We start from the raw sequence: 18,946 nt of genomic DNA, 5'->3' as shown, positions 1-18,946 counted from the left end.
TAGAGTTACAGGATTTATTGCATTCAGCTGAACAAGTTGGAAAGCATATTTTGCAATGTGTTTTTTTTCCTTGGAGGCCTCTTGCAGGACCACTGTAACTGGATCTGTGATGAGAAGGCATGCTTGGCTCAAGGAGCAAAATCTGCCTGATCATGTTAAAGCAAAATTGTTGGATGCTCCTTTACAACAGGACAGTCTATTTGGTAATAAGGCAGAAGAAACTTTGAAAAAGATTGAAGATAAAGCTAAATCTATGTAAACTGTAAAAGATTTCTTACAAGTGCAGCCGCCTAGGTTCAGTAGGCATTGGCCTACTAAGAATTGGTCCTTTCCAGTACCCACCAGAGCCGCTCAGGTCAAACCCAGACACTCCAAAGGCTCCAGGTTTCAGTCACAAGGAACTTACAGAACAAAACAATGGGATGCCTCCACCTCCAAATCTGGAAATAAGGCACCTCTCTACAGTTAATAGTCTCAATGACTTTCCTCTGCCATCACCAAGCACTTGGCAGCCCCTTTGGGGGGGAAACTGGCACTTCATGCATGAAATTGGCATCTAATTACCCAGGACAAGTGGATTTGAAATATAGTATTCCGGGGATACAGATTTCATTTCCACACATTGCCAATCCCAAACGGATGGCCAGATCTGCCTCCAAATCAGTGGGCAGAGGCCCAGAAACAAGTTATGTCCCTCATGAATATGGGGGCTATTCATACAGTACCAGAAAAGGAAAAGGGGACAAGGTTTTTATTCTACTTTTCCTGGTACCCAGAAAAAAACAAATCATGGCATCCAATTCTGGACTTATCCATTCTAAATACATTCCTGGACATTCCAGAATTCAAGATGTTGACTCTAAAACAGTTATTGCCTATGCTAGGCAAGGATGCCTGGTTGGTAACTCTAGACTTAAGAGGCTTACCTGCATATCCCAATCAGGAAATCTTGCAGAAGACACCTCCACTTCAAAGCAGGCTGTTTGCATTACCAGTTCTCTGCACTGCCCTTTGGCTTATATACTGTGCCCAGGGTCTTCACAAAGTGCCTGGCACCAGTAATTTCATTTTGCAGACAAAGAAACATCCAAATTTATCCTTATCTGGATCATTGTTCGTTCAGGCAGAAAATGAGGACACTCTTCTACAGTATCTGGCGTTTGTAAAAAGGCTCCTAACTTGTCTAGGGTACACCATAAACTAAACGAAATCGCAACTGGTACCCTCTCAAATAATTATATTCCTGAGTGCAAGCTTGAATACAACTGCCCAGATGACTTACCTCACGCCAGAAAAATAAATTCAGTTGATGACTTACTTCAAACAAGTGGCCACAAAAACCCAGCTATCTGCAAGACAAATTCTGCAGGCCTTGGGGTTCATGGCTTCCTGTATTCTACTAATTACTGCATTTGAGGAAACTTCAAGGGTACCGAAGAAGCTTATGTAGTCAATGTTGTCACAGCCTGGAAACAATGATTTCTGTCATTCCTTGCCTGCAGCAGGAGTTCCTATGGTGGGCAGATGCCTGTCACCAAAACAAGGGACGGTCATTCATTTCACCCTCTGCCACCCATACCCTGACTACAGACTCATCAGATTATGCTTGGGGGGCCCATCTGGCAGGGAAATGCATTCAGGGTGAATGGAGCCCAAATCAAATGCACTTGCATATCAACCAGAAAGAAATGCTAGCTGTACAGAATGCTCAGACAGCCTTCAAGGACTTTCTTCATCCAGGACAACTGCTGATAAAGATGGACAACATCATAGTTATGTGGTACATAAGCAGGGGGGTAACCCATTCCTACCCCCTTTTTAGACTAGCCATGGCTTTGTAGAACACGGCCTTGACTTACCAAATACATCTACTAGCTCAATTCCTGCCGGGAAAGCAAAATAGTCTGGCAGACGAACTAAGCAGAAATCTTATGGACCCACACAAATGGAAACTGGATCCAAATCTTCAGCATGTTGACACGAAAATGGGGGAGCCCAGACATAGTTTTGAGGAGAGGCAAAAAAATCTATCAGTCGGACAAATTCTGCACAAGAATCCATCACAAAAAAAGCTTGGAAAGTGGATGCTCTATCCTTCAGCTGGAAAAACCTATCAGTTTATGCCTTCCCCCTCTGCCTCTGCTCTCCAAGGTTTTACTAAAAGTCATACAGGAAAAATGAAAATGATTCTGATTGCTCCAGACTGGCATCGCCAACACTGGTACCCGCTCCTACGCAATATGTCACACCTTCCTCCATGGTACCTGCCTCAGACACCTTCTCTACTGTCTCAGCAGAACTATCATTTTCTGCACTCTCTGCTCCAAACTCTAAATCTTGCAGCATGGCTAATCAACTAATTTCACCAGTTACATCTCTCAGTAAGCCTGTGATGGATGTCATTTTGGAGGCTAGAAGGACTAGTACTAGAAAATCATATGCTGATAAATGGAAAAGATTTTGTGCCTGGAACCAAGCACAAGGAATAAACACAGCAATGCCCAATATTCCTCAGATTCTGCAATATTTAACTGAGATGCTTTACAAGGGCCTATATTTTTCTTCTTTAAAAATCCATGCCTCTGCCATTTTGGCTCATTACAACACAGAGCCTCCTCTCTCTTCTCATCCCCTGCTAAAGCAGTACCTCAGAGGGGCCAAAAATTTGAAACCTCCCAGGAGAGCATCAACTCCTGCATGGAACCTCAATTTTGTGCTGGAAAAACTAACCCTACGTCCTTTTGAACCAGCTGCCACTGCAGACATAAAATTTCTCTCTTGGAAGACAGCTTTTCTTTTAGCAGTCACTTCAGCTAGAAGGATTTCAGAACTACAGGCTCTCATGGTAGTGGAGCCTTTTCATTATCTTTTACCCGGACAGGGTGGCTATCTGCACCAATCCATCCTTTATGCCTAAGGGGTGGTATCCACTGTGGCTCTTAATCAGACCATTCATCTGCCAACCTTTTTCCCAAATCCACAGAACAAGGGGGAGTGGATTCTGCATTCATTGGATGTACACAGACGACTAAGGTTCTACTTAAACAGGACAAAATCTCTAAGAAAATCTGAGCAATTACTGGTGGCATTTGCTGCAGCGGCAGAGGGAAAGGGTATCTCAAAGCAGACTATTTCAAAGTGGATAAGCCATTCTGTTGTTTCTGCTACATGCACCATGGTAAACCTGTCCCCAAGGGGATCGGATCCCGTTCCACCAGGGCTGCATCTACTTCAGCAGCCTTTCTCAGAGGGGTTCCTACCAGAGACATTCTAGAAGTTGCTACTTGGAGCTCAGTTCATACGTTCACCAAATATTACCATTTACCTCTCTTCTCTAAATCCAGAGCAGGCTTTGCCACTGCTGTCCTGCAGGGCCATATAGCGGCTCCTAATGCTGTATAATTCCATTCTCCCAACCATAGCGTTTAGGATTATACCCAAATGTAATGACTGCAACAGTGAAACACAAAGAACATAGTACAGTTGTGTACACTTGCCATAAATGTAGGTGTTCGAGTGTATTCACTGTTGCAGTCCTAGTTACCCACCCGCCAGCCCCCTATTTCTCTTATTATACCTATTCTTTCTTTCTTTTACTATGCTCAAAAGCCTTTTTGGGGTATTTGCTTTTATTTGGAGATATATATTTTTTGTGTTCTAAATTACGTGTGTGTGTGTGTGTGTGTGTGTGTGTGTGTGTGTGTGTGTCTGTGTGTGTCTATATGTGTGTGTGTGTATGTATATATATATATATATATATATATATATATATATATAAATAATATAATGTGTGTGTGTGTGTATGTATGTATATATATGTATATATATATGTATATATATATATATATATGTATATATATATATATATATATATATATATATATACATATATATATATATATATATGTATATATATGTATATATATATATATATATATATATATATATATATATATATCCCCATCTGGGGCAAGAAAAACTGATGAAAATGGCATCGGCTACATGTTTTATACCCCTGACGGCCTGACATCATGGAAGAAGGGACAGCAACCGACGCAGGACCCAAGACTTTGTTATTCAGGCCGAATGAGGGCAACCTGCCAGCAAATTACCCAAATGTAATGACTGCAACAGTGAATACACTCTAACATCTACATTTATGGTAAGTGTACACATCTGTACTTTCTCCTGAAGGCTTTTGGTTCTCAACCCTCCACTTCTTGGGTGTCTCCGCCCTTCGATGAGCTCATGCAGCTGGTCTCTCGGAGGGCGTGGGAGTCACCAGAGTCCATGGAGCCTGTTCCTTGGAGGCCTAATAAGTTTATTTCTGCTCCATTTGATAAAACCTTTTTGTCCAAAGGAGTCCCTGTTGATGCCATGGTGGGTGGCGGTGGCCATCAAAAAAGAAATGTCTGAGACTTCGATTCATCCTCCTAATATAGGAGAGTCTAGGATCATGGATAGATATCGGAAACGCATGTTTAGTTCAGTGACTTACACACCGTTCACTGAACTATTTGACCCATTTCACTAGGTTGCAAAGAGATCTCGGGGTACTGTAGCTGCAGGGGCCTCTGACAAAGTTGCTGCCCAGCTTGCTACCCTAAATTCTATTGTGAACTTGTCCATGCATCTCGTATCATATGCAGCTGATGGAACGAGTAGGGCAAGCGGGTACAGGAATTGCTCTCAGAAGACATTCCTGGATGCGGTTGTGTTCCTTCGGGGAGCCCTTTAAGTTTTCATTCGTGAACACCCCTTTTGATGGCTCATCCTTTTTTTGGGTGGAAAGTGAAGGAAACTTTGACCAGGTGTGATCAGGAGGGAAAGACTCTGATGGCAGACAGAGTCCGTTTTTCCACCCCTACTCAGCCTTACCCCAAAGGCCAAAGGGGGGAAAAGATGTGGCTCTGGAAAGCCCAAGGAGCCTTTCAGGACACATGTGGTGAACACATGTGGTAGGGTCAGAGGAGGGGGTAATGAAAGATGCTGCCCTCGTGGCAGAGGGGGGTCTACAACACCGGGGTGACAGAGATCACTTCTCTGGTCAGCCCCATCAACACTCCTAAAGGTGGCCCAACTGTCCTGCTCTGGAGGCAGTTTGGGGTCGCTTGTCTTTGTACTTAGACGCCTGGCAAGATATAACAAAAAGACAGCTGGGTACAAAGTATTATTTCCAGAGGGTATTTCATACCTTTCCTCACACCCCCCACCTGCAAGGAGAATCCCAGATGTTCCACCCAGTTACAGGGAACAAGCAACTATAGAGGTCCACAAGTTGCTAGAAAAGTCATCCAGCCAGTCCCAGCAGACCAAACAGGATTCTGAACTTACTCGAGGTTCTTTTTGGTTCCAAAGAAAACGGGGGACTGGAGACCTGTTTTGGACCTCTGCAGACTCAACCAGTTTGTGAAGAAAGAGAAGTTCCGGATGGTCAAGCTACAGTCTATACTTCCCTTTTTAGGGAAAGACAATTGAATGTGCTCGATAGATCTCAAGGATGTGTGCTACCACATAAAAATGGTCGGGTCATCCAGAGATCACCTGCATTTCTGGCTGGGAGCCAATCATTATTAATTTTGAGCCCTGCCCTTTGGTCTCACTACAGCACCCAGAGTGTTCACCAAATGCATGGCAGTGGTCATAGCTCACCTGAGGCATTTAAGATTCCAGGTGTTTCCATACCTAGACGATTGGCTCCTTACCTCCCCCACCAGGCATCAACTGATTCAGACAAGGGAATACACTCTGACACTCTGCAATCACTACAGTCAACTCAGAAAAGCTTACCTTGTCGCCATCATAGCATATAATTTCTATAGGAGCAGAGTTAGGCACTTCAACCACCACTCTAAGACTACCAATCGAGAGAGTCTTTCTTCTTTGCCAGCATGTCAGCACATTGGTATCGAAAGACAGAGCACCTGCCGCAGAAGTTCTGAAAGTATTGGGTTTGATGGCTGTAGCGATCTTGGCCATACCATTAGCAAGGATGCATATGCGGATTCTTCAGTGGCTGTTGTTCACTCAATTGTCTTATCAGGAACTTCCAATGAATCACACAATTTTAATTATGAACTCTTGCAAGAGATCTCCAGTGGTGGTTGATGTAACCATAGGACGTCCATTTGTACTACCCCCCCCCCACCCAATAGCCACTGTTACCATGGACGCTTCCCCTGATAGGGTGTGGGGGGGTGCATTTTCGGGGAAAGACTGCCCAGAGCATACGGACGGATCAAGAATCACATTTGCATATCAGTATTCTGGAGATGAGAGCAGTACTTCTGACGTTGCAGTACTTCCAGGACTCTTCCTTTAGGAACGATTGCAATTCAGACTGGCAAAATGTCAGTAGTCTGGTACTTGAACAAACAAGGCGGAACCAAGTCTTACCCCTTTGCCGAGAAGCCCTCAGAGTTTGGCAGTGGGCTGTTTCCTCCCAGCGCTTTGTTGGCAACACACATCCCGGGGAGATCCAACGTCGTAGTAGACAAACTGAGCAGAGCAATTTTGTTGCCGCACGAGTGGTCCCTCAGGGATTGCAGACAGAATTTTCTGCAAATGGGGCCAGCCTTGCTGCGATCCTTTTGCCAGCCACATCAACATGAAATGCAGACGCTACTTTGCCCTGATTCCTCCTTCGGGAGAAGCCCCGAGAGACTCGCTCATACACGATTGGTCCCTGGGTCTCCTCTATGCATTTCCTCCTATCCCGTTGATACCCAGATTTCTACAGAAAGAAAATCACTGGGAAGGACCATCAGTCTTATAGCCCCTCATTGGCCTCGGCAGATTTGGTTCCCATTTCTTCATCATCTCTTGGAGGATCCATGGATTCTGAATCCAGATCCGGACCTTCTGGCACATCCATCGGGGGACCTCCACCCCTCCTTGCAGTCCCTGAAGCTGACAGCTTGGCTGCTGCAGTTCCCCTCATAGCCAGGCTTCATAACTTTTCCAATGAGACAAAACATATCCTTTTGTCTTCCCATAAGCCATCCACTAGAAGATCATATCTTAGTAAGTGGAAGAGATTTTCCATATCGGCCTCTAAGCAGAACATTGATCCTTATCAAGCCCCCTTGACATCCATAGTTGAATTCCTAACTATGATCTTTAATAAAGGAGTGGCAGCTGCAGCAGTTAAAGTTCAGTTGGCTGCTATATCTAACTTTCATCTCGGAGCTGACTGGTTAAACATGTCCCACAAGTTATCCAAGGCCTTTCTCAAAGGAACTTTCCATAAGATGCCTCCAGTGAAAGCTCCTTATTCTCCTTGGAATCTAAAGTTTATGCTGCCTTGTATAATTCTTCCCCTGTTTGAACCAGCTTAATCTTGTGATCTCAAATTTTTGTTGTGGAAAACCATTTTTCCTGGTAGCTATTACTTTTGCCCACAGAGTGTCAGAACTTCAACCTGTATCTATCAGCCAGAGTGTCAGAACTTCAACCTGTATCTATCAGCCCGCCTTATTTGATTTTCCATGCTGATAGAGTATCTATTAGGACAAACACCTCCTTTTTGCCAAAGTTTGTTCATAATCTAATATCCGCCAAGTCATTGAGTTACCAGTCTTCTTCCCTAACCATTCCAATAAATTGGAGTATATGCTGCACAAACTTGATGCTCACAGTCAGCTCAGATTTTATTTGGACAGAACAAAAGATATTAGGAAATCAGACCAGCTCTTTGTGTCATTCTCTGAATCCAGGAAAGGTAGATCAGTGGCAAAACAATGCTTTCTAAATGGCTATCTGATTGTATCACCTTTGTTCATTCAGCTGCTAATATGCCCTTACTACACAAGATTAACGCTCACTCAACCAGAGCAGTTTCTACATCTTCTGCATTCCAAGCCAAATTGCCCCTTGATAACATTTGTGCTGCAGTCACTTGGTCTAAACCTCATACTTTTATTACTCATTACAAAGTTGATAAGGCCTCCAGGGACAGGGCTTCTTTTGGGTTTACGGTCCTGAGGAACATACTCCCGTGAGCCACCTGAGATTGATGGTGCAAGGGACGCTACCCATCAGTAAAGAATGAATGGCGAGATTGAACAACTTCACATTAAGAAGTTATGTACTCACCATAACGTTCCATGTGAGTAGTTCATCTCGCCTTCATTCTTGCATCCTTCCCTCCTGGCTGATAGTTGACCTAGAGATTGGTCTCATCCTGGTTGCTCAATTCTTCTTTATCTCCTTGGGAGGGTAGCTCAGTTATATGGCTATAGTACACGTAGCAAACAAGATCTGAGGTAATTCTCAGTGGATCATGGGATAAGGGGCTTGGCCTCGAGCTACTGGTAAACCTCAAGCTTTACAAATGGCCATGCCTAAGCTGATGGATTGGCTCCAAACCCATCAGTAAAGAATGAAGGTGAGATGAACAACTCGCATGGAATGTTATGGTGAGAACATAACTTATTTTTCAGTCCTCTTTTTCCAAATTTTCCAAGGGATTTCCGATCTCATTTGATTTTTGGAGGAAAAAAAAAACAAACAAAATACAAATAGACCAAGAAGAAATGGGAAGGGGTTCCCAAAACCAAGGATGGTCCAACAAGTCTGATTTTTAAAGAGAACTTGTGAACCCTTCCACCATGGCACATTTTTTCTTTCTTCCAGAAAGTCTGAATCTCAGTGTTTCCCCTTGACAACCGATAGTTTCAGACAAATGGGTTTTGAAAGTCATTCATCAAGGTTACAGATGACAATGGAAGGAAATTCATCCTTTCCAGGGGGTCATTCCTAATCCTGCAGATCAGATTCTTTTATGTTGCCACAGGTTCTTCATCACATGTTGTCCAAAGTTGTGAAATAACCAGTTCCTCCTTCCCAGGTGGGGAATGGTTTTTCTTTTGTTCCTGCTTCCAAAGAGAGAAATTCTTGGAGATCAGTTATGAATCTTTCTTTCTTTCTTGTTTGTGATGGTGCCCAAACTCAAAATGATGTCCCTTCCCAATCTCTTCTTTCTCTTTCGGGTTTTGTGGCAATACTAGACTTAAAAGATACTTTTCATTACATCCCTGTTAATCCATACTTCAGATGTTTCTTGAGGTTTTCTGGATCACATAATCAGTTCTCTACCTTACTTTTTGACTATCCACTGCACCAACTGTGTTCACAAACTGTTTAGCTCCAGTTATAGCTCATTGCTGGCTACAGGGTAGCCACATTTTTCCATATTTGGACAACTTTCTTATCTTTGCAGAGTCTTTTTCAATGTAGTGGGAATCTTCCTCTTGGGTAAGATTTCTTAAACAAGCTATGATTCAAAGAAGGCATTCAAAAGTCTTTCTTGACTCCTTTACATAGGATTTGTATTCCTGGGATATCAACTAGACACTTCAGTTTAAACAGCTTTTCCACTGGAAAAATGAAATCTTTATCTAGATCTGTTTAAAGTTTTCCACTCAGAATTCGGTCACTGCGAGGGAGTACATCAAGATTTTGGGTCTCTTGGCATCTACGATTCTCATGATACCCCTGTAAAGACTCCACATAAAAAAGATGTAGTGGTATCTGAAATCTCTTTGGTCCCACCATCAACACATTTTATCTTTTCAAATCCCAGTACTGGGTTTGTCAGAAGAGAAATCTTTTGATGGAGATCTTTAAATCCAGCTCTCCCCTTCTCCCTCCAGCTCTCCCCTTCTCCCTCCCTGCTCCAACGCAGTCGGTCACCACAGATGCTTTTGATTTTGGGGTGCAGTTCAGGAGGGAAAAAATGCAGAGGGTCTAGGACACAAAGGACAGAAGCGAACACATAAATGTCGAGGAGATGGTCGCACTGATCCAAGGCACTCAACACTCAGAATTTGCTTTGGTACCTAGGGACCTCTTCAAGTGATTACATCCAATACCAGTGTCATGTGGTACATCAACAAGCAAGGGGGAACCACGTCATAACCCCTTGCAGATTAGCCATGTAAACTTAGGATACAGTTTCACAGCACAATGTCAGTCTGCAGGCATTCTACATTCTATTATACCAAATTTGTGTGGCTGATAGGCTGAGCAGGACCAGGTCAAATACTTGTGAATGGAAACAAGATCAGGGGTTCTTCCAAGATTTGATCCAGTTGTGAGGAATTCCTGAAGTTAGACCTGTTCGTTTCCTCTTGGAGTAATCAACTGGCAAGATTCTTTTCCAGGACTCCATGCAAGAAGGTCTAGAAATCAGATGCTTTTTCTTTTCTTTGGACAGGAATGTTTCTGTATGCTTTTCCACCCTTTCCACTGATATATCTAGGGTATTTCTGAAGATTCTGAAGAAATCCCCCAAGTTCATTGTGTTGACTCCCTTCTGGTCTAGGCTATCACGGTTCTCCTTTCTTTTGGATATTTGCCTGAGGTAATTACCACAAGTGTCCTCACAGACTGGATCTACTCACACAAGAACAGGAGTGTTCAATACACCCCGAAGTCAAGCAACTTGAATAGACTGGTCAGATTATAGGATCTTAGTTCCTGCTGCACATCCTCAATAAACATGTGCCTTTAAGGAATTAATGGAAGCAAGAAAGCATGTCTGCTTATGGATCCTCTTCCTTCAATGCAGTCTCATGTCAACATTTTCTTGAAGTGTTTTTTTGCATAAGAGGCCTCCAAGAAAACCAGTGTCCCCCTCCTTTAGATGTTAATTGTGTTAGAGAAGCTAACACTTGCTCCATTTTTGAACCAGCTAATCTGGCTGATTTGAGGTTTTTAACATGAAAAGCGGTATTATGGATTGCTCTGACCTCTGTAAGAAGGACATCTAAGTTGCAAGATCTTATTGTGAGTTAACACTTTCTTATTTTTCATATGGGCAATGTTTTTTGAGAGCTAATTATTCTTTGAGTGAAGTGGTGTCCAAGTTTACTTAAAACCAAACTATCCATTTCCCCATTCTCCAGGGGCTTCTGGACTCTTCCCCTTCCACCTCCCTAATGTAGTTAGCTAAGGTAGTCTACTGCAGCAGTGATCAGTATGATGAGCATGGTACAGCTGTGCAAGTTGAGCTTACTATAATAGTCGATGTTCCAATGATCACTGCTGCAGTAGCTGATACCTCCTTAATTTTTGGTATGTTTTTTATCCCTGGGTGTGGGCGTTTATTTTTTTTTTTTATTTTTATTCCTAGAATTGCTGTTTCAGGGCATAGCCTTCCTCTTTCTGACAGGAAAGTACTGAAGGGCTTTGCACCCAAGCTTATCTTTTAGTTATCTCAGCTCAAGCTGCCTGACAATTTGGGCATACAGAAGGTGCCTAGAAGCTTTGGAAGCTGGTGTTATATCCTTGGCAGGATATAACTCTTATAGCTAAGGCTATTGCAGCACTGATCATTCGAACATCTGCTTTTATGGTAAGTTTTACTTACTGAACTGTAGTTTCCTGCACCTCATAATATGTTTAATTTGAGATTAAATTTTCAAACTAGGTATTGCAGAATCTGCATCAGCTGTCTATATGCTTTCTTCTCTCTGATCCTCTGTCCATTCCCCAGACAAGGAGACCAGAGTGATAGTTATTTAGGAGGCACATTTTCACAGTTTGCACTCTAACCTTACAGATTTTGAACTATGCTATGCACATGGTATAGTTTACAGTGAGAAATAGGAAATGAAATGCACCATATGGTAGAGGAGTTGCTAGATGGACCATTTGAAAAATAAAGTTGTTAATGTCTGTAGAGGTAGCAGCCTGACCATTTAACTTGCGTTCATGTCTTATACTGCTAAAACTGCATGATCTGTCATTATATTATTGTTTTACACAGGTACACACTTGCACTTCACTGATTACACTGAAAATGCTATATGCATACCATATTCTTAGGGTCACTCTTCAAAGGATTTCTGCTATTTGACCAATAAGTTTATTAGCACCTTAAATAAATGGAAGAGCAGGGCAAGAAGCTTGCTTCCATAGGTGCAAAATGCTAGCCTTGACAACATAACTTTAATAGAACACAAGATGATCCAGTGCAACATGTTTTGATGCTGCAAAATGTATGTCCTTTAGAGGCAAGAGTTTATGTTTATAAAATCTAATTTTATCAATACTTTTTAATGACCCAAAAGGTGTCATTAAAAGTAGTAATAAATAAAGGTATACTATTACATATAGATCCCCTATTAACAGCATGTTGAATTTTGTTACCAGTACCAATCAAACACTCATTGCCATTTAATATAGCTGTGTAAAAACCATTCTGCCTTTTGTTTTTCACCTCATTAGCAATACTACTACAAAAATCCTTTTGCAACCCCCTCCCTATTTAAGAATAAATGTTGTAACTGTAATCACTATTTTCAAAATCCACCTCACTCACTGACCATTCTGGCTGCTCTCACCAACTGGCCTTTAACCACGGCTTTTTTCTGGTGGTCAGGGTGCCAGCTATCGTAATGTAAGTAAGAATTTGAGAAGGTGGATTTTCTATAAATGTTGGACGTTAACTTGTTCTTACTTTTGTGCTTTCTCTTCCATTGGTTTTGTCGGGAACCACGTCATAACCCCTTGCAGATTAGCCATGTAAACTTAGGATATAGTTTCACAGCACAATGTCAGTCTGCAGGCATTCTACATTCTAGTATACCAAAATTGTGTGGCTGATCAGGTCAAATACTTGTGAATGGAAACGAGATCAGGGGTTCTTCCAAGATTTGATCCAGTTGTGAGGAATTCCTGAAGTTAGACCTGTTTGTTTCCTCTTGGAATAATCAACTGGCAAGATTCTTTTCCAGGACTCCATGCAAGAAGGTCTAGAAATCAGATGCTTTTTCTTTTCTTTGGACAGGAATGTTTCTGTATGCTTTTCCACCCTTTCCACTGATGTATCTAGGGTATTTCTGAAGATTCAGAAGAAATCCCCCAAGTTCATTGTGTTGACTCCCTTCTGGTCTAGGCTATCTCATGGTTCTCCTTTCTTTTGGATATTTGCCTGAGGTAATTACCACAAGTATCCTCACAGACTGGATCTACTCACACAAGAACAGGAGTGTTCAATACACCCCGAAGTCAAGCAACTTGAATAGACTGGTCAGATTATAGGATCTTAGTTCCTGCTGCACATCCTCAATAAGCATGTGCCTTTAAGGAATTAATGGAAGCAAGAAAGCATGTCTGCTTATGGATCCTCTTCCTTCAATGCAGTCTCATGTCAACATTTTCTTGAAGTGTTTTTTTGCATAAGAGGCCTCCAAGAAAACCAGTGTCCCCCTCCTTTGGATCTTAATTGTGTTAGAGAAGCTAACACTTGCCCCATTTGAACCAGCTAATCTGGATGATTTGAGGTTTTTAACATGAAAAGCGGTATTATGGATTGCTCTGATCTCTGTAAGAAGGGCATCTAAGTTGCAAGATCTTATCGTGAGTTAACACTTTCTTATTTTTCATATGGGCAATGTTTTTTGAGAGCTAATTTATTCTTTGAGTGAAGTGGTGTCCAAGTTTACTTAAAACCAAACTATCCATTTCCCCATTCTCCAGGGGCTTCTGGACTCTTCCCCTTCCACCTCCCTAATGTAGTTAGCTAAGGTAGTTTACTGCAGCAGTGATCAGTATGATGAGCATAGTACAGCTGTGCAAGTTGAGCTTACTATAATAGTCGATGTTCCAATGATCACTGCTGCAGTAGCTGATCCCTCCTTAATTTTTGGTATGTTTTTTATCCCTGGGTGTGGGCGTTTATTTTTTTTTTTTTAATTTTTATTCCTAGCATTGCTGTTTCAGGGCATAGCCTTCCTCTTTCTGACAGGAAAACACTGAAGGGCTTTGCACCCAAGCTTATCTTTTAGTAATCTCAGCTCAAGCTGCCTGACAATTTGGGCATATAGAAGGTGCCTAGAAGCTTTGGAAGCTGGTGTTATATCCTTGGCAGGATATAACTCTTATAGCTAAGGCTATTGCAGCACTGATCATTCGAACATCTGCTTTTATGGTAAGTTTTACTTACTGAACTGTAGTTTCCTGCACCTCATAATATGTTTAATTTGAGATTAAATTTTCAAACTAGGTATTGCAGAATCTGCATCAGCTGTCTATATGCTTTCTTCTCTCTGATCCTCTGTCCATTCCCCAGACAAGGAGACCAGAGTGATAGTTATTTAGGAGGCACATTTTCACAGTTTGCACTCTAACCTTACAGATTTTGAACTATGCTATGCACATGGTATAGTTTACAGTGAGAAATAGGAAATGAAATGCACCATATGGTAGAGGAGTTGCTAGATGGACCATTTGAAAATAAAGTTGTTAATGTTCGTAGAGGTAGCAGCCTGACCATTTAACTTGCGTTCATGTCTTATACTGCTAAAACTGCATGATCTGTCATTATATTATTGTTTTACACAGGTACACACTTGCACTTCACTGATTACACTGAAAATGCTATATGCATACCATATTCTTAGGGTCACTCTTCAAAGGATTTCTGCTATTTGACCAATAAGTTTATTAGCACCTTAAATAAATGGAAGAGCAGGGCAAGAAGCTTGCTTCCATAGGTGCAAAATGCTAGCCTTGACAACATAACTTTAATAGAACACAAGATGATCCAGTGCAACATGTTTTGATGCTGCACATAGCAGCAACTGCTCAGAGTTTGGGGTTCTGTCTGCACAACAGAAGGAGAAAGTTGGTCACAGGGCAGAAGGCAACAGAGACTTTGCCCAACTGTCATTCCCTGAAGTCCAGAGTCGGGTCTCCCAGTCAAATGAATTTTTGAAGATGGCTTTAACTGACAGGTGTATAAAGGAGAAAATATTCACAGGATATACCATACCACTTTTCTTCCCAAAATTACATCACTTTGCTTGCCAAACCTTCCACCCTTTCAAAAATCAAGTGCAAGTAAGTAAATGTTGAATCTCTTTGCGAAGATAACTTTATAAGAGCTTCCACCAAATCAGAAAGACATTGGCACGGGAAAGACTCTGTAGTATTATCCTAAGAAGGTAAAGCACCTTGAGAGAGATTTTCTTAAAATTTCTACCCTGGCTTTGTGATCATCTGACTGCCTTCTTCTCATGTACCCCATACACCCCATTTGTTTCCCAGGAGGTGAGAGCCTTACAACTCATTTGGTCTTTCCAGGGGTGAGTGCTGAAAAGTGGAGCTATCGCCTGTCTGAGACTCTGGATCATGCCGTTTGGTTCTTTAACCCCATTGTGCATGTTACTTACTGAATCAGAGAATTTGGCATGCAGTGAACACACTGGTGCTGGTATGCAACTTCTGTGGGTGAAATAAGCCTTCAAGACTGCTATGCTCCTCAAAGCCAATGGTTCTGGATTATCTCACATCGCCATTTGGAATTTTGCAGCAGGAGTGAACTCCTAAACATATGCCTTCATATTCCTCCCCCCACCAAGGAAAAGCTAACTTGAATTACTGGGGCTGTAGTCAGGCATTTAATCCCTATATGAAGCTGGCAGTTTGTGTCAATTTATCATGATCAAGTTGCAGTGTTCTTTGGACTTCAGGATACTTACTTTTGTACGGTGATTGTGAAGGATGTCTGTAGTTTCAGATCAGAGATGGTCATAGCTTGTACAGAATCCTACTGTTCATTCTCACATCTGTTCCCACTGTGTTCAGCAACTGCAAAGCTAATAGTAGCAGCTCATCAGAAATAGCTTGGAGCCGAGATTCTCCTATATCTAGATGACTTTTTTGTTTTTTAACCTTAGATTGGATACAGAGAAGACAGACAGACACTGCAGGGGCTCTTCTGTTCCACTGGAGTAATGAATCACACAACTCTCCAGCTAGCCCATATCCGTGTCTTATAAGATGTACAGAAAATGCAGATAATGTCAGGCCTTTCTGCCCCAGAGCAGCATGTTAGCCATTCGGTAAATAGCTTACTGTAGTCTCTCATTGTGATCTGTTCCAGTAGAAACGTGTAGAAGCCTTGGGTCTTATGACATCCTCAGTTTTTATGCATCTTACATGGGGGTCCATCTCTAACAGCTCAGGTTCAGTGGCCTTAAAATCTCAAACCTCTAATTCACATCTCATAGTTTGAATGCATCTCCAGATGTAGGTCAAACCTAAATTGGGGAGCTGCATTTAGCCCCATAGACCTCTGTCCATTGTCTTTATGGATATGTGTGCACTAGAGGGGGTGACTTGAGGGTACAACAGGCAAGACAATTAATGTTTCCTTGGGAGTCTGCTGGAAATTGACATTTCTGTTAGCCCTTTTTGGATTCCCTGTTTTGGGAAGGGGTTCTCTCTGTTCTGGGGAAGTAAATATCTGTTTGGTATAGCAACAAACCATGAGATGCCTATACTTTGTGTCATGAGGTCATAAAAGGATGGCAGTTTGCCATATGCTGTCACCATTTCTTATCTGTCCAAATTCTGTGTGTAATCTATTTTCTGATTGACCGATTTATTTTCCTGCTTCAAGAATGGTTGACTATTTTCTCAGTGACAGGACACTCTAGTATTCAATCTTTTTGCCTCTGACAAATGCAAGGCATCACAACTTTTTTCCTGATTCATCCTCTTGTTGGTCAAGCCATGAATCAGAATAATTGACAGATGCATTCCTTTATAGTTTCCTTCCCTACTTCTTGAGATTCATCTAGAAAGCCAAATATATCAGGACTAGAGTAATTCTGAATGATCTGTTGTGTTCCAGACAAAATGGTTTAATTGTGTGAGACCTTTTCTTCAGAAGCCCCTCTAGCTGCATCTTATCAAAATACTGCTGTCTTGGCTTTCTGAGAAATCACAGACTTTGACTTTTAAACAGGCTGACTTCTCCATTTCTATTGATCTTTAAAGTGGTGGCCTTTTTTTTAAGGTATTTTCTATTATTTCCTCTACTCAGAGGCCTTTTCCCAAAAGACTTGCTGAGATAAATTGACTCATTTTTCTGTTTGGACTACCAGTGAAGGCACAGAAGCATGCATTCCGTTGTTCTTGTTTTACGTGGGTGGAATCCTTTGTTTCTGGACTGTTAAGTTTATGTTGAGATTTATTCAGCAGCAGTTTTTAGCTTTCCTTCTGGTCAGGACTCCTCTTTCCTGGCATTTCTTATAGCGTGTAAAGCCTTCATGTAGTTATCTTTATCTCATGGCTTCCATTTTACATTTGTCCCTTCTGGGACATTTACTTTGTTTGAATTTGTTGGCTCTTTTGCCTTGCAGTTCTGGTCCTGAAAAACTCTCTTCCTATTAGCTATTATTTATTCAAAATGAGTATCTGCACAGCAGTCTTGTTCTTCTCTCTAATTGACTGTAAAGAAAGAACGACAGTAAGAGCAGACTCTACTTTTATGCTAGAAGTTTCTATAGAATCAGATATGATTCAGTCAAAAAAAATCTGGTTATCCTTTCTTCTGACTATTCTAATTGTGGTGAATGTTTTCTTTGTATGGACATCAGTGGATTTTTTTTTAATGTGGGCAGCCAAATGTTCTCAAAAGTGTACTTGACTTCTATGGTAAGCTGCAGCAAGGGGAAACCTTTTCTAAGCTGACCCACTCCATATGGGTAGTGAATTGCCTTACATTCTGTCATAGCTAATTTGCAAGAAAAGTTTTTTTATAACTGATTGATTATTGTAGAGCAAAACCTGCTTCTGTTGCCTCTTTCTGGAATGTCGCCACATTGATGACATTTGTACAGCTATATACTGGAAACTGCATCCTGCTCTTCTTGAATATGTTTATAACGCAATATAAGGTAGATATCATCTCCAGGCTGTGTTGTTTTGGGGATGCTGTTCTCCCTTGTATATTTTGGTCACTCAGGAAGATTTGACTACTCAGTCCTAAAGTTTACCAGTGATGACCCTTTTCGATAAAGTTATGTACTTCCTGTAACAATAGATTTATAACAGTAGGTCCATGCTTAGTAACATAGCCTTCTTCCATCCACACCTTAGATGTTGTCTTTTCAGAAGTTCTGCATTTTTCCCTCCGCTCTGTGCAATAAGCAATGAAGTGGGGAAGGTGTGGAAGAGAGAGAGAATGTCAGGAAGAGTGATACAGGATGGGAAGTGAGAGGTATCAGACAGCCTGGAACAGAAGTGATATCTGCTAAGTGATCCCAGTGACTGTGATTATCAGCCGTAAAGGTTACTAAAGATGGACCTTCGTAAAGATGTCTATAGTAAGTACATAACTTTCATCTCTGCACTCATTAAATGCAACTTTTAAATCCAGTGGTAAACTGGATGGAATTGTAGTTTGTTTGGAGGAAGTTAACTTTACTGTTGCACTTTCACACTGTTTATATGACAGCAACATGTAATATTTCTTTGAGTCAGCTTAGAAGGTGGGCAACTGTTCACTGCAGTGGCAGGTAAAGGATGCATTGGGGTCTACCAGAAAAGGTCTTGCAGGGGAGACATAAGGCTGCCAGAGACTGCTTGATGATGCCTATGCCATAGAGTGAAAATACTTCCCTCCCCCCAAAAATGGCATTCTGACACTGCTTCTCAAAATCTCCATTATGTAATGTGGAACAGATATGTATTAACTAACAGGACTGTCCAGCTGAGCCACTGGAAAGTAGCTTTCATTTCTTGTAATGTAGAAAGAGAGCTTCATCTCTCACAAGTGAAAACCCTAATGATAGGACAGTTTGGACTTATTGGGCTTTTTTAAAGTTGTCAGCTAAAATGTTTAGGTTGTCTTGAAGCATTAACTTGGGATTCTGTATGCCACATATGATTCTATTGCAGGTGATTGCATGTGAATATTTTAACATTAAAGGAACAAATAATGCATCAAGGTACTTGAAAACTAAGCACAAATACAAAATGGAAAAGCAGCTGAAAAAGTAATGGCTGTATAGTAGTAGCTGTGAAATGTAGATTAAAGGAGAAATGCTTGAAATTATAAAATAAAATCAACTTTCAAAACCTGTTTTAAGGGTTAGTTCTTAAGCAGCCTTTTGGAGACAGCCAGCATGGTGGACTTCAACCATCAGTG

At 41.5% G+C, this 18,946-nt stretch overlaps 2 protein-coding genes across 2 annotated transcripts in view; one reads left to right on the top strand and one right to left on the bottom strand.

Moving 5' to 3' along the window:
* Positions 1–18,946, top strand: part of LOC122788704 (lysosomal acid lipase/cholesteryl ester hydrolase-like) — a 243,910-nt gene that overhangs the window by 75,821 nt on the left and 149,143 nt on the right. The window lies entirely within an intron of this gene.
* RNLS (renalase, FAD dependent amine oxidase) overlaps positions 1–18,946 on the bottom strand; it is a 1,470,556-nt gene that overhangs the window by 1,331,236 nt on the left and 120,374 nt on the right. The window lies entirely within an intron of this gene.

This window comes from Protopterus annectens, chromosome 14.part0, assembly GCF_019279795.1.
Source record: "Protopterus annectens isolate FY-2018-M chromosome 14.part0, PAN1.0, whole genome shotgun sequence".
NCBI lineage: Eukaryota > Metazoa > Chordata > Ceratodontiformes > Protopteridae > Protopterus > Protopterus annectens.
The sequence above is the reverse complement of the archived record's forward strand: the minus strand, read 5'-3'. Positions and strand labels throughout refer to the sequence as shown.